The sequence below is a fragment of the Antedon mediterranea genome, chromosome 8 (genome assembly GCF_964355755.1).
Source record: "Antedon mediterranea chromosome 8, ecAntMedi1.1, whole genome shotgun sequence".
Lineage (NCBI taxonomy): Eukaryota > Metazoa > Echinodermata > Crinoidea > Comatulida > Antedonidae > Antedon > Antedon mediterranea.
The window spans coordinates 14,383,136-14,394,950 of NC_092677.1; the positions used below are offsets into that span (position 1 = coordinate 14,383,136).

The 11,815-nt window shown below is 32.3% G+C and overlaps 1 protein-coding gene across 1 annotated transcript in view; it reads right to left on the minus strand.

Annotated features, from left to right (window-relative positions):
- Positions 1–9,708, minus strand: part of LOC140056871 (uncharacterized) — a 28,152-nt gene extending 18,444 nt beyond the window's left edge. The window contains exon 1 of the mRNA XM_072102382.1: positions 9,586–9,708. The gene's annotated coding sequence lies outside the window, so the exon portion shown is untranslated. The remainder of the gene's footprint in view (positions 1–9,585) is intronic.
- Between the last annotated feature and the right edge of the window lie 2,107 nt (positions 9,709–11,815).

The window sequence follows — 11,815 nt, forward strand, 5'->3', positions numbered from 1 at the left end:
GAGCATGCGTAAAGTAGCCTTTTAAAGCCGACCGACCAACTCAAGGATGTCGTACCTGTGACAATCTTCGATCGTTAATCGTTTATGACAGTTATTATAGTTCAATTGGATATCGGACCATCTTCTTCTGTCCGGAATATCGATGCGTTTGTTTTGTCCTTTACCGTCACTTATTAACGGTCACTGAGTGACAAAAATTAACAGCGTGATAATTAATATATGTTTCAGTTATATATGTTTCAGTTGCAACTTCGTAGCTGTCTATTTCCGCCACTTTGGCCGTATTCCACAGCCTAAAAATAACCGATAAGTCTATTATTATACAAAAAACACTCCGATAATTGCTGTTATGGCTGCGTGCGGCATCTGATGTAGGCTATTACACAATAGGCACTAAACATTGAGAACAAACTCCCACTGAGAAAATACTCGGTATTCAGTAAAACATTTTTTTTAGACGGCTTTCTGAACAGCAAAAATGTTCTAGTGTTTTTACAAGTATTATCACTTAATCGATGTGGGCACAGCATAATTTACGACCTAAACGATCAATAATATTATTAGTTGTATTTTTTTCTAATCGTTATTAGTTAATAAAACAAGAGGTTCATATATAATACTCACGCCTGCATGGTGGCTATGGGCTGAAAAATTAGCCAAGAATATGATATACGCATGCGTATAACAAACGCTTTCGATTCGCGATGGCCTAAAGAACAGGCGTTAATTGCAATTTGATAGTTGTGTCTAAAGGTAAAGGTCCCGTATTCAATTCTGAACATAGGGTTATGAGCTGTTAGGAGCTCATTTTACTTGAGCCGGCTTGTGTCGTAGGGTGGCCAGTTCCTTTCCATGCCGCCTTATCTTCCCTAAGTATTTTCAACTCATTTTCGTACTCATTTATATCCGAGTAGACTGGGAGTTGTGGGAATTGAACCCACTCTCTGACAATCAGGTGTCCTAATCACTCGACTCCAAACTCCCGTGTGTACTACAGGTCTAGTCTATAAAAAACAGGAATGGGAAAATAATTTGTCTTGATCTATATTGTTGACATGACAAAGCCGGTGAATGTCAATTAGGCCTAAAGTTATGTATATTCAACCCACTTAGATTAGTTTATTATATGAAATTTAGCTTGTATTATTTTACGCACCATTACCCAACCCCTTTGCATTTCGAGAACGACCTGGATTTAAAATTAGTACATTCTAGGGGTTAATGGGATCGCAATAGATCTATTTACAAATAGTACAAATCGGCCTTCCCAAATGTATCTTCAATACCCACCGGTATCTGATTTTGTTAACATAACTTTTAAGATACAATTTTATGATGACCGTACATATTCGTTTTCAGAAATATGAATTTGCCTAAACTGACAGTTTTTATATCAGAATGGATTAAAATTCACAACCAGAGGTCAGTATTATTATTATTTTTTAATTTAAAAGGCCTAGTAATTTTTATTTATGCAAAATACCTAGCTTTTATAAAATATACAAATGCATAAACATAAAAACGCAATCCTATTAGGGACTAAAGTATCATATTATAGTTTTTCGATTTTGTTATATTTCCCGAATTCCGATCTGAACTTAATATCTTTCCAGGATTCCAATGTAAATAATAAATTTCCCGAATTCCAACCTGAACCTTAAATACTTCCCGAATTCCAATATAATGTGTGGAGGTTTTACTGCGTTAAAGACTCTACTCGCTTGGTAGATTGAATATCACAGTTGTTTATTCAATAATACGTTATAATACACAATACGATATAATTATAAAGAAACAGGAACAAAATATAAGTGATGCTGTAAGTGAGTATGCTTGAGGAAGTGTCGGTAAGGTGCGTCTTCGAAGAAGTGTCTATGAGGTGTGTCTTCGAAGAAGTGTCTATGAGGTGTGTCTTCGAAGAAGTGTCTGTAAGGTGTGTTTGAGCTATTCTCAAATAATATGAGATAGGAATATATCGGCTTATGTTCATTAGCATATGTCATTACATCATCTGTGAGCTTAAGGATTGGTCCTAAGTCTGTCCAGGTACGTTTGGATGGGAGTGATTGATTTTATCTGGGGTGCGGATGGATTGGCCCTATCGAATCTGCTTAAATCTGTCAATATATCTAACAGTTTTACGATGGGAGACATCATAAAGTCAAATCAACTGTTTTCTTTTGTGGTTTAATTATGCCTAATGGACATTACATCTGGACAATTTCTTCACTGGAACAAATTGGTAAACCCAATTGAATTGTGATACTAATGTTGATTTTTCAATTATAAATCTATATCATTACATTACATTACACTAAACCCGCCTATTTTTCCCGAATTCCAATTTAAACCTGAATATTTTTCCCGAATTCCAATTTAAATCTGAATATTGTCCCGAATACCAATCTGAACCTTAAATATTAACCTCTCTCCTGTAATCAGTGAAGCGTTTTTAATCTTCCCTGGTTATATGAAAAAAAAATTGTATAATATTCATACTGAATTAATTGTATGTTTGTGAATTACCGTTAGTGTCCGTCAAATGGACCGTAAATTGACACAATTATGCAGTCTTATATAGATTATATTTAACAACTAAATTGGATAAAGCCTACCAACCTCTTATGTGTTCTATTATTAGTTTTCAATGTCAGTGTTGCCTCTTTTCGTCTACACTCTCATCTTTTGTTTTCTCCGTGACGAATCTAACTTAAAGTACAGTGTTAATAAATGTCAGCTATCTGAAGTAGGCAAACACATTATGAAGAAGCTAGCTTCGTCTAAAATAAATGGCTATTTATACGTGAATAATGAAGTAACATGACTCGATGCTATTAAATTAAGTAGGCCTAGTAGCTTATGCCCATTACTTGCAATGCAATGAGAACTGCAGTGAGATGCGCGGCAAACCCTCTTACAAATATTGGTAAAAATTTATATAAAAGGGCCTGAAAGATTGTGTTCAAAAAGCAAAGAAAAACACACAAAAAAGCAATCAAAAATGATGAACGTACGATTTAAAAATGAGATATAATTCTCATTAATATTCGGTTAGGCTACAGGTTTAATATTCTACTACCGGTACCGTACAGATCTCGTGTTAACCACAATTGCAATGTCAACGAATTTTGTTAATAATGAAACCGATGTAGCCTGGTACTTAAAACTTCATTGATCTTTATAATTACATAGGTGTTTAATTAGAAGAAGACCCCGTCGTAATCGGATAAAGCGGCGATATCCGACCGAATATTCTACCAAATTTCATTATAATTATATATCGAAAATAAACTATATCCAGGTCAATAGGTAACAGACCGTTAATTCTATTTATGAATTGCAGCATTAGATAATTTTGAGCGGGAAATTAACGGATCCATTCAGACAATACAATGAATGCAATCGATTAATTGACTGTAATGAAGGATCTATTTTTCATTAACACCTTTCCTTTTTGTATGATATTTTCGTTCGCGCTCGATCAAACAGTACCATGAGTATTGAAATAATTATTATAAAGGAAGAATTAATTTCTATAGGCCTAATACTTTTGATTTAGAGTTTGATCCTCACTATGAAGATAACAATTTTTGTGAATTCTGGTACTGCTGGGGCCTATTTATATATTAATGTTGTTGCGCTGAGAAGCCTTCCATAAGCTGCACTTCGTATCTAAAGCTATCACTATCAAACTAGTTTGACAAAAAGTGTAATGTGCCTAAATATGGTAGTGCTGTGCCCACATTATGGTAGTAATATGACATCAGTATGTCCATATATGGGCACATCACATGTTTTTGTCACATAAAAAGTGTAGATAAATTGCTTTCCGGTTTAGTGTTATGCGCAGTGTCTTTCTTGGTCTTTATCTATCTGTCCGTGATAGGATTTCAAATCCGACTTCCCCAGAATCTAGTTTCTTGACCACGAGAAGCTCTTGATATTTTAAACCGGGTCCAACTATTTCTGGATCCGTAACTGGTTAATGTCACGTCAGTGGCTAAAGTACACTTAAATCTACGTACGAGGGAGCGCAAAAGGCAAAGTTACCGGATGAATATGAATCATAAGAATACGCTAAGAAATTAATACCGGTACGCTAAGTGAATGTGTTAAGAACTTAACATTTAAAGAGATGTACTGTATATGTTAAGTTATGAATATTATGAAATGAATATATTTTTAGTAATAAATAAAAGAAAAAAGTTACCGGATATGCGCCTTTTTTTTGACTGATCAACTTTTATACCTGAAGTATTTTATTTCATTCATATTACGTTGTAAATTTGGGATGTGTTGTTACACAGGCTAATCCCAGTTTATGTATTTTTACTCAGGACGTTTAATCAGGTATGAAAAGTTGGGTGTAAACTGTGTACAATCAATAATGTATCACATTTAGTGAGAACTGTTACGTTATGGTGTTTGACATTATTTTACCACTGTGTGTCAATGACACGGTGTTATTAAATTGATTAGCACAGACAGACCATTCAAACAGAAAGGCGCATATTTTTCAATAAATTATAATAAAATAATAACAATAATATTCTGGATTTATTTAGCGCTTAATGTTGTGAAACCTCTAAGCGCTGAACATTATTACCCCGGTCATTTTTGGAAACATACTCCCATGAATGTAGCTAGTAATCAGCGCAAAGTTGTGTCTTGATCTAACCGGGTACCCATTTATACACCTGGATGGAAAGAGGCAAACGTAAGTAAAGTATCTTGCCTAAGAATACAAGCAATGCGGCAGAGTTGGATTCGAACCGCAATCTTACGATCAGTAGTCCAACACAGTACTGCGCCACCAACCCATACACTATAATATATACATATAAGTTCTCAGCCTGTTGTGTTTATATATAAGATATTATATAGGCCTATATATTCATAATTTATTGAAACATATCAATGCGTTAATAACACCGTGTAATTGAGAAAAAATGGCTGTTTGACTTTATCGATTTGATTTATAGCTTTTTGCTTATTTTATTTTGTCTCCAATGAGATCCAACCACTGATACCCACAACATTGTCATTTTCCAGCATTGAGATTTACTGTATATATAAAATATAGGGCCTACTTTAAGAAATCAATGTTATTCTGGTTTCTCCATGGTCATATCAGTAATCAATGTAATGTAATATATATACCGTGAGAGGCAGAGACTTTTACGCGGCTTGTCATACCTGTTTAAACGTCTGGAGTTAGCCTGTGTAACAACGCTTCCAATGAATAAAATAAATATTTCAATAATAATTAATTCGGTAAAAAACAACGCACATCAGTAAAAATGCGTACCTACCTTTGGATTTGAGATTATTATTAATATTAACACATAATACAAAACACATACAAATCTGCTTATTCTATCTAAACACGTGTTTATAATGTTTATAAAGTTGCACTAGCAAATAATAAATAATTATTCAAATTATAATCATCATAAAACTGTATTATTTGCTTATAAATATTGTTTGATTGTATAAGTATTATCTTAAATGGCAAAATAAAATATCTGGAGCCTACCTTATTTTTCAAACGAGCACGATTTAACGAGCAAATGCAGATTTCAAGTCGTCTCAAAAAGTAAATAAAATGATGTTATTCACATACTGTTTATTAACAGATATCGATAGGCGGTGGATGTGTTATTGTATCTAGTTAAGTTTGTGTGAAAACAGTGTGTGTGTGTTTTCATTCAGCACGAACGAAAGTAACACGTTTAATGAAATCAATCCACGCGTTGGAGGAGCTATAATTATAGATGTCAATAAACGAATTATTACATAATAATATAGCTATTATGTATTAATAATACTGTAGTTGTTTTCTATTACATATCGTAGGCCTGTGCCTACGTCCAGCAACAGCCGGCCTCCAACACAAATCATCATCAATTGATTAGGCGCGCGCGCCTGGTGGGGGCCGCCCTAGCCTAACTATGCCATGGCCAGAGCCATATCCTTATATATATGGCTCTGGCCATGATGGCCGGGTAGGCCCCAGCAGCTAGACTTTGCCTAATTAAACCGGGCCTATCCTCTAATCTCTAGAGAGGGCCTAGAAGTAGTATTGTGTTTTTGTCGTATTGTTATAAAATAATATGACATTTTAATTATTACTTTTAAAAAGAGTGCTAATTTTTTATTTCTGTTACAAATATTTGATTTATAAACAATTAACCAGATACTATATTTGAGATGCATGCCTGTACCTGAGCTTTAAACAAATTGTTTTGAAATTCGATAGTTAAAGCCTTTTGAACGTTATACATTTTAAAAACAAAAGACTCATCATAATACTCTATAGGAATAGTTGGACACAAAAACCGACCAACCGACCGACATAGTGAGCCGTAGAGTCGCATTGTACGCGACTACAAATATGTTGAAAGAAGATGAGATCAAAAAAATGTAAAATTTCACATACAAAATTAAAAGTTACGTTACTAGTAGGCCTAGGCCTACTTAGTTTTATATTTGTTTTCTTCCATAACTTTATGAAGCGACGGCACAACTACAGTTTTCAATACCTTGACTGCAACTTCTTCTAATCTTTCATTTAAAAACGAAATAAAGTATTAAACTATATATACTATTTTAGCTTTATATTTGTATTTCTTTCCATAATATTATGGAATCCAAGATCCAACTACTGCTCAATGCCTCAACCGAATCATTCTCTGGGGTTTAATAAATATAAATAACTTTGTATAATTATTTAATCCCATTCAATTATTCAATATTGTCTTGCTTGTCACATATAAAACACATAAGTAAAATAATATGGTAAAATACGCAACGAATACAAACATGGCATAAGATGGTTAGAAAACAGTGTCATATAAAAAGTTTACAAATATGTTTTTGGTAATTCCTTCTAATGTATTAAAATTGAAAACAAATATTTTACTAGCTGCTTGAATGTAAAACAGATTGTAGAACAGAATAAAATAGATATAAAATATTAATTAACATTAAATGTCTTTATTCGTCTGATAAAATATAACCTCTGATTGGTTTATATTGTTTTCTTTCCATTACGTCATTTAAAAGACGGTTCAACCAACTATCTCAATGCCTTAACCTTCACATAGTCGTTCATTTGCCATTTTAAAAGAAAAAAACTTTGTGTAGGCCTATTTAGTTTTCTATTTGTATATCATTCCATAATGAAAATGACGGCCAAACGAATTACTGTTATCAATGCCTCGCCGACATTTCCTATTATCTTTCATTTGTTTTTAAAATAATTATATAAATAATATAATAACTTTGTATACAGTAACTATGATATTTTTGTATTTAGTTCCATAACATTATGAAACAAGAAGGCCCAGCCATCTCATGTTCTCAATGGCTGTGTTTATACAACACACTTCTTACTTTACACGCCTACTGTAGGCCTAATAATGCGTGTTTCCTCTAAACTACATGAGCCGTCCATACATTTAATGTTAACTGCTGTGCTATGAACAGCAAGGTCAGTCATAGCCACACGTCTGCCCCTATAAAAGGGCAATCTGTCCCTGAGGCTACTTAAAAGGGCTGCTTCAGCTCACCAACCGGCCAAATTTGACCGGTCCTGAAGAAGTAGCCTTTTTAAGTAGCCTTTCTAGGTGTTTTAGTAATTACACGGATCCGTTTCGATTCGTGTTGATTTAGCGTGTTGTCGGGACCAATACCTCGCCTGAAACTTCCTAAAATCGTTCCTTTGGGGTTTTAAATAATAATATAAATACCGTAACTTTGATTCATGTTGTTGATAATTATTAACATAACAGTAAGTGAGACAAAAATTTCAAAATGCACCATGCATTACTATCAAGATGAAACGTATCTTGAAGCAATTCAGTTGTGCTTAATAATATAATACGCGTTTGTTCACACAGAAATTGGCTAGACAAAGTGCAGCAGAAATTGATAAAAATAAAACATCTTTAATGGTTAAATTACGTTTGACATGTCATTAAATAATTACTTTTCTTTTGTCAATTGGTTCTATTTGTCTAGGCCAGGTCTGACCTGTACTATTATTCCAAATTAAACAAGGTGACGAGGCGAAGTGAAATTTTAGACAAAACAACGTGGTGTTCCCACTGAAAAGTACATTTACATCTTCAAACAAGATGTGATGAATAACCACTGTTAAAAATGACAAGCAGCAAGCAATGTGAAGCAGTAGCTACTTTAATTGTGGACTAACATTTAAAACTTGTCATTTAAAAATTGTCATGTTTAAATCCATCTACGCATGCGCATTTATAAACCTGTTCGCAGCGACAGTAAAGCCAGTTTGACCAATCTGAATCTTGTGTTTCTTTACCATATTTTACTGTGCACGATGAGATGCTAATGATGACATCATTATATTAAATTTGAGTTCACAACTTTATCATAAACAAATTGATTCCATGCTGATAATACTAATTATCCAGTTATCGAATTTAGTGGGTTAAAGTTATGACACACATTTCATATTTTGTTATCATTTCTAGAGGCATACCTAATTCAATTAACCATGATAGCGTAGGCTCTATTGTCGGATGTAAGCCTTTATCATCAAAGGTTAAGTCTAAGTGCAGTCAACAAGCAAACAAACTTGTGTAACAAAATGAGAATAAAAACAGCTTGCCATTATTTTGAGTTTACAAAAAAAAACACAATATACCTAGTAACGTATCCAGGAGGCAATGGTAGTCACGCAATAACAGTCTGATGATCGACTTTTAGACTATTAGAGGAACTAAACAAAGAAAGATCATTTTTAAATACAAAGGGTTCATTCACAACTAATAGTTGGGTACTTGGGTTATCTTGTCCCAGATTGTTTCCTGATACTTATATTATAACAGAATGAATGATGCTATAACGTTGCCTTGCAATTATTTAGGTCAACAAAAAATTTCATTTTACGATTGTAATCATAACTTTCACTCCTTAAGAATTTATAATAAAAATACTTAAGCTAAACGCAATAGAAAACAAGGTTTTTTTTTTGTATTTTGAGAGATAGTCATCATTATTAACTCAGTAGTTTTCATATTCATTTTAACAATAATAATTCTATTACACAGACATTTCTATTTAAAGATGTTGTCCTCCAAAACATGAAAAATGAAGATTAGTAAAATCAGACTTTAAATAGGCTATTTTGCAGTTTTGATAAAAGGTATTCACTTCTGTAAAACTATTACGTGACATTAAAATGGCATATTCAACAACAAAATGGAAACAAACATTTTTAGTGGGACAATATCTTTACTGTTTTTTTTTTCTTAGATTATTTTATGTTTCCCATTGTGTAGACCTCTTCATACCATTTAAAAACTCATAACAATCTGCAGTTCTACCAAATGTTTTAGAAAAAACTTATGTTTTCACCTACTCGAATTTTTTTTTTATCTTTTTACCAATAAGACAAATTGCTATCTAAGAGCCTAGATTAATCAACACTAAACATTTATACAGTTTTAAAGTTAAAAGTTTTAAAGTTAAGATTCAAGATTAGCGAAAATGAGCTATAAAAATAACAACAATGTAGTGAAGCTGTAGCTTGGTGGTTAACGTGCTTACCTTCCAATCACAGTGTCCGTATTCGATCCTGACCTAATGCCAGGGTTCGATCCTGACCTTTTGCGAGGGTTGTAACTCAACTCCACCCCCTAAGCCTCCAATGATTTATAAGCACGATACATAATACATTAGTTGGCGAGTTGCTCGTTGTTGGATGCGTATAAAATTAAAAAGGATACATAAATACGTACAATCCTATCAGCCAATCACGGCAAAATATATCGCCAACGTGATCTTATCTTGCTACTGTCAATAACGGAGAATGATGATGGGTCATGGATGGTGGTTTAAAAAAAAATTAAGAGGACAGTTTACCTATATTCACATCTTTCATTTATTGTTTAGCCGACATCAATTTCAATAAAACTATATAAGGTAAAGTACAAAGATTGCAAGCAATATACTATAAATGGGAGTATAACACTTCAATAAAAGTAAACGTTGTCAATAAAATAAAAGGAATTAAAATAAAATATATAAAATAATGGCGACATAATTCATATGCAGTATAAATTCATATTTTGTTTCTATGTTAATTAAGCTAGGTTCTCACTAGAGTGCTAGTGGGAACAAGCTTTAGGTCTACAATAATTTCCAGTTTCCCTTCTCCAAACTACAATATTACTGATATATACAAAATACATTATTTTACGTATGGAATTGAAAGTACATTTCAAAATGACGTTTGTGTAAATAAAAAAAAGTGTGATCTATACATTGCAATCTAACAACACAAAGCATTTTTTTTAACGATTGAGTTAAGGCTTCTGTACTTTTTTTTATTAATTATATACATAAGCTTTATATAAATATTATTCTATCAGTGTTGGATATGATTATTATTATGTCACCTAGGTAACAACTCAATGTTACTATAGATAATATGTACTGTATAATTTCAATCAATACATTTTTATTGCCAAAAAGCAGACAGTAATAATAAGTATGGCAATATAGCTGGGTTAATGAATATAATATTATTTATATAATCGGTTTTTTTAAACCCCTTTACAAATTAAGGAATAAAGCAGCATAAATATTAATGAGACCTTTTCTTTAATAAATTGTATTACCAACAAACGAAAATATTATTAGAGTATGCTATATATGTTATTAATCATCTACTAAGTAGATTCAATGGTCCAACAGTTACATTAATGCATCCAAAGTCAGATGGGAACATGATATCATTGAAACTATTGATAATGATTTTATGAATGCTATCTCTCAAAATAAAATTGATGAGGCAGTTTCACATTTATGTAAAATTTTTGAATACGTATGTAAAGGAATTAAGTATACACAAACAAGTAAATCTTCAACTTCTACAAAACGAAACGAATGGTTTGATAAAGATTGTAAGAACCTTAAAATGCAGGTTAAACAATCATTAAAGAGATTTAGAATTATGCGCACTCAACCTTTTTTAAATAATTATATTCAGATAAAAAAGCAATATAAATCGCTATTAAAATGCAAAAAAAAATAACTTTCATAAAAGAATACGCAAACAAATTATCGATTCACTCAATACAAAGGATAGCAAAACGTTTTGGATGAAGTTGAAGACAAAACAGAAATTATCTTGCGAACTTTCTATTAATCAATGTTATATTCATTTTAAGAACCTATTTAAAAACGATGAGTCTATTGGTAGCGCTGAGTTGCCAAAAATCACAGAATGCCAACAGAATGAAGACGATGATAATTTAGACCACGACATAACGTTGGATGAAATAAAAAAAGCATTTAATTCTCAAAATAGTGGAAAAGCTCCCGGCATTGATGGAATGAATTTTGAGTTTTTGCTAAACGCCCCCAACATTATTTTTGATATTTTAAAAATTCTTTTTAACGCCATTTTTTTAGTTGGAAAATTTCCCAAACAATGGGCAACAAGCTTAATCGTTCCAATTTTTAAAAATGGAGATAAAAACAAACCTGAAAATTATAGAGGTATTTCTTTAATTCCAATCCTAGGAAAAATATTTTTACATATTCTTAATTCTAGGTTAACACAATTTACAAATAGTAAAAAGTTAATTCATGAGGAACAAGCAGGCTTTCGTAAGGGATATAGAACGACAGATAATATATTCATTTTAGATACCCTCATCTCTAAATACTTAGATAAAAAGCGGGGTAGGATTTTTGTTTGTTTTGTTGATCTTAAACGTGCCTTTGACTCTATAAATCATACACTTTTACTACATAAGTTGAATTGTATCGG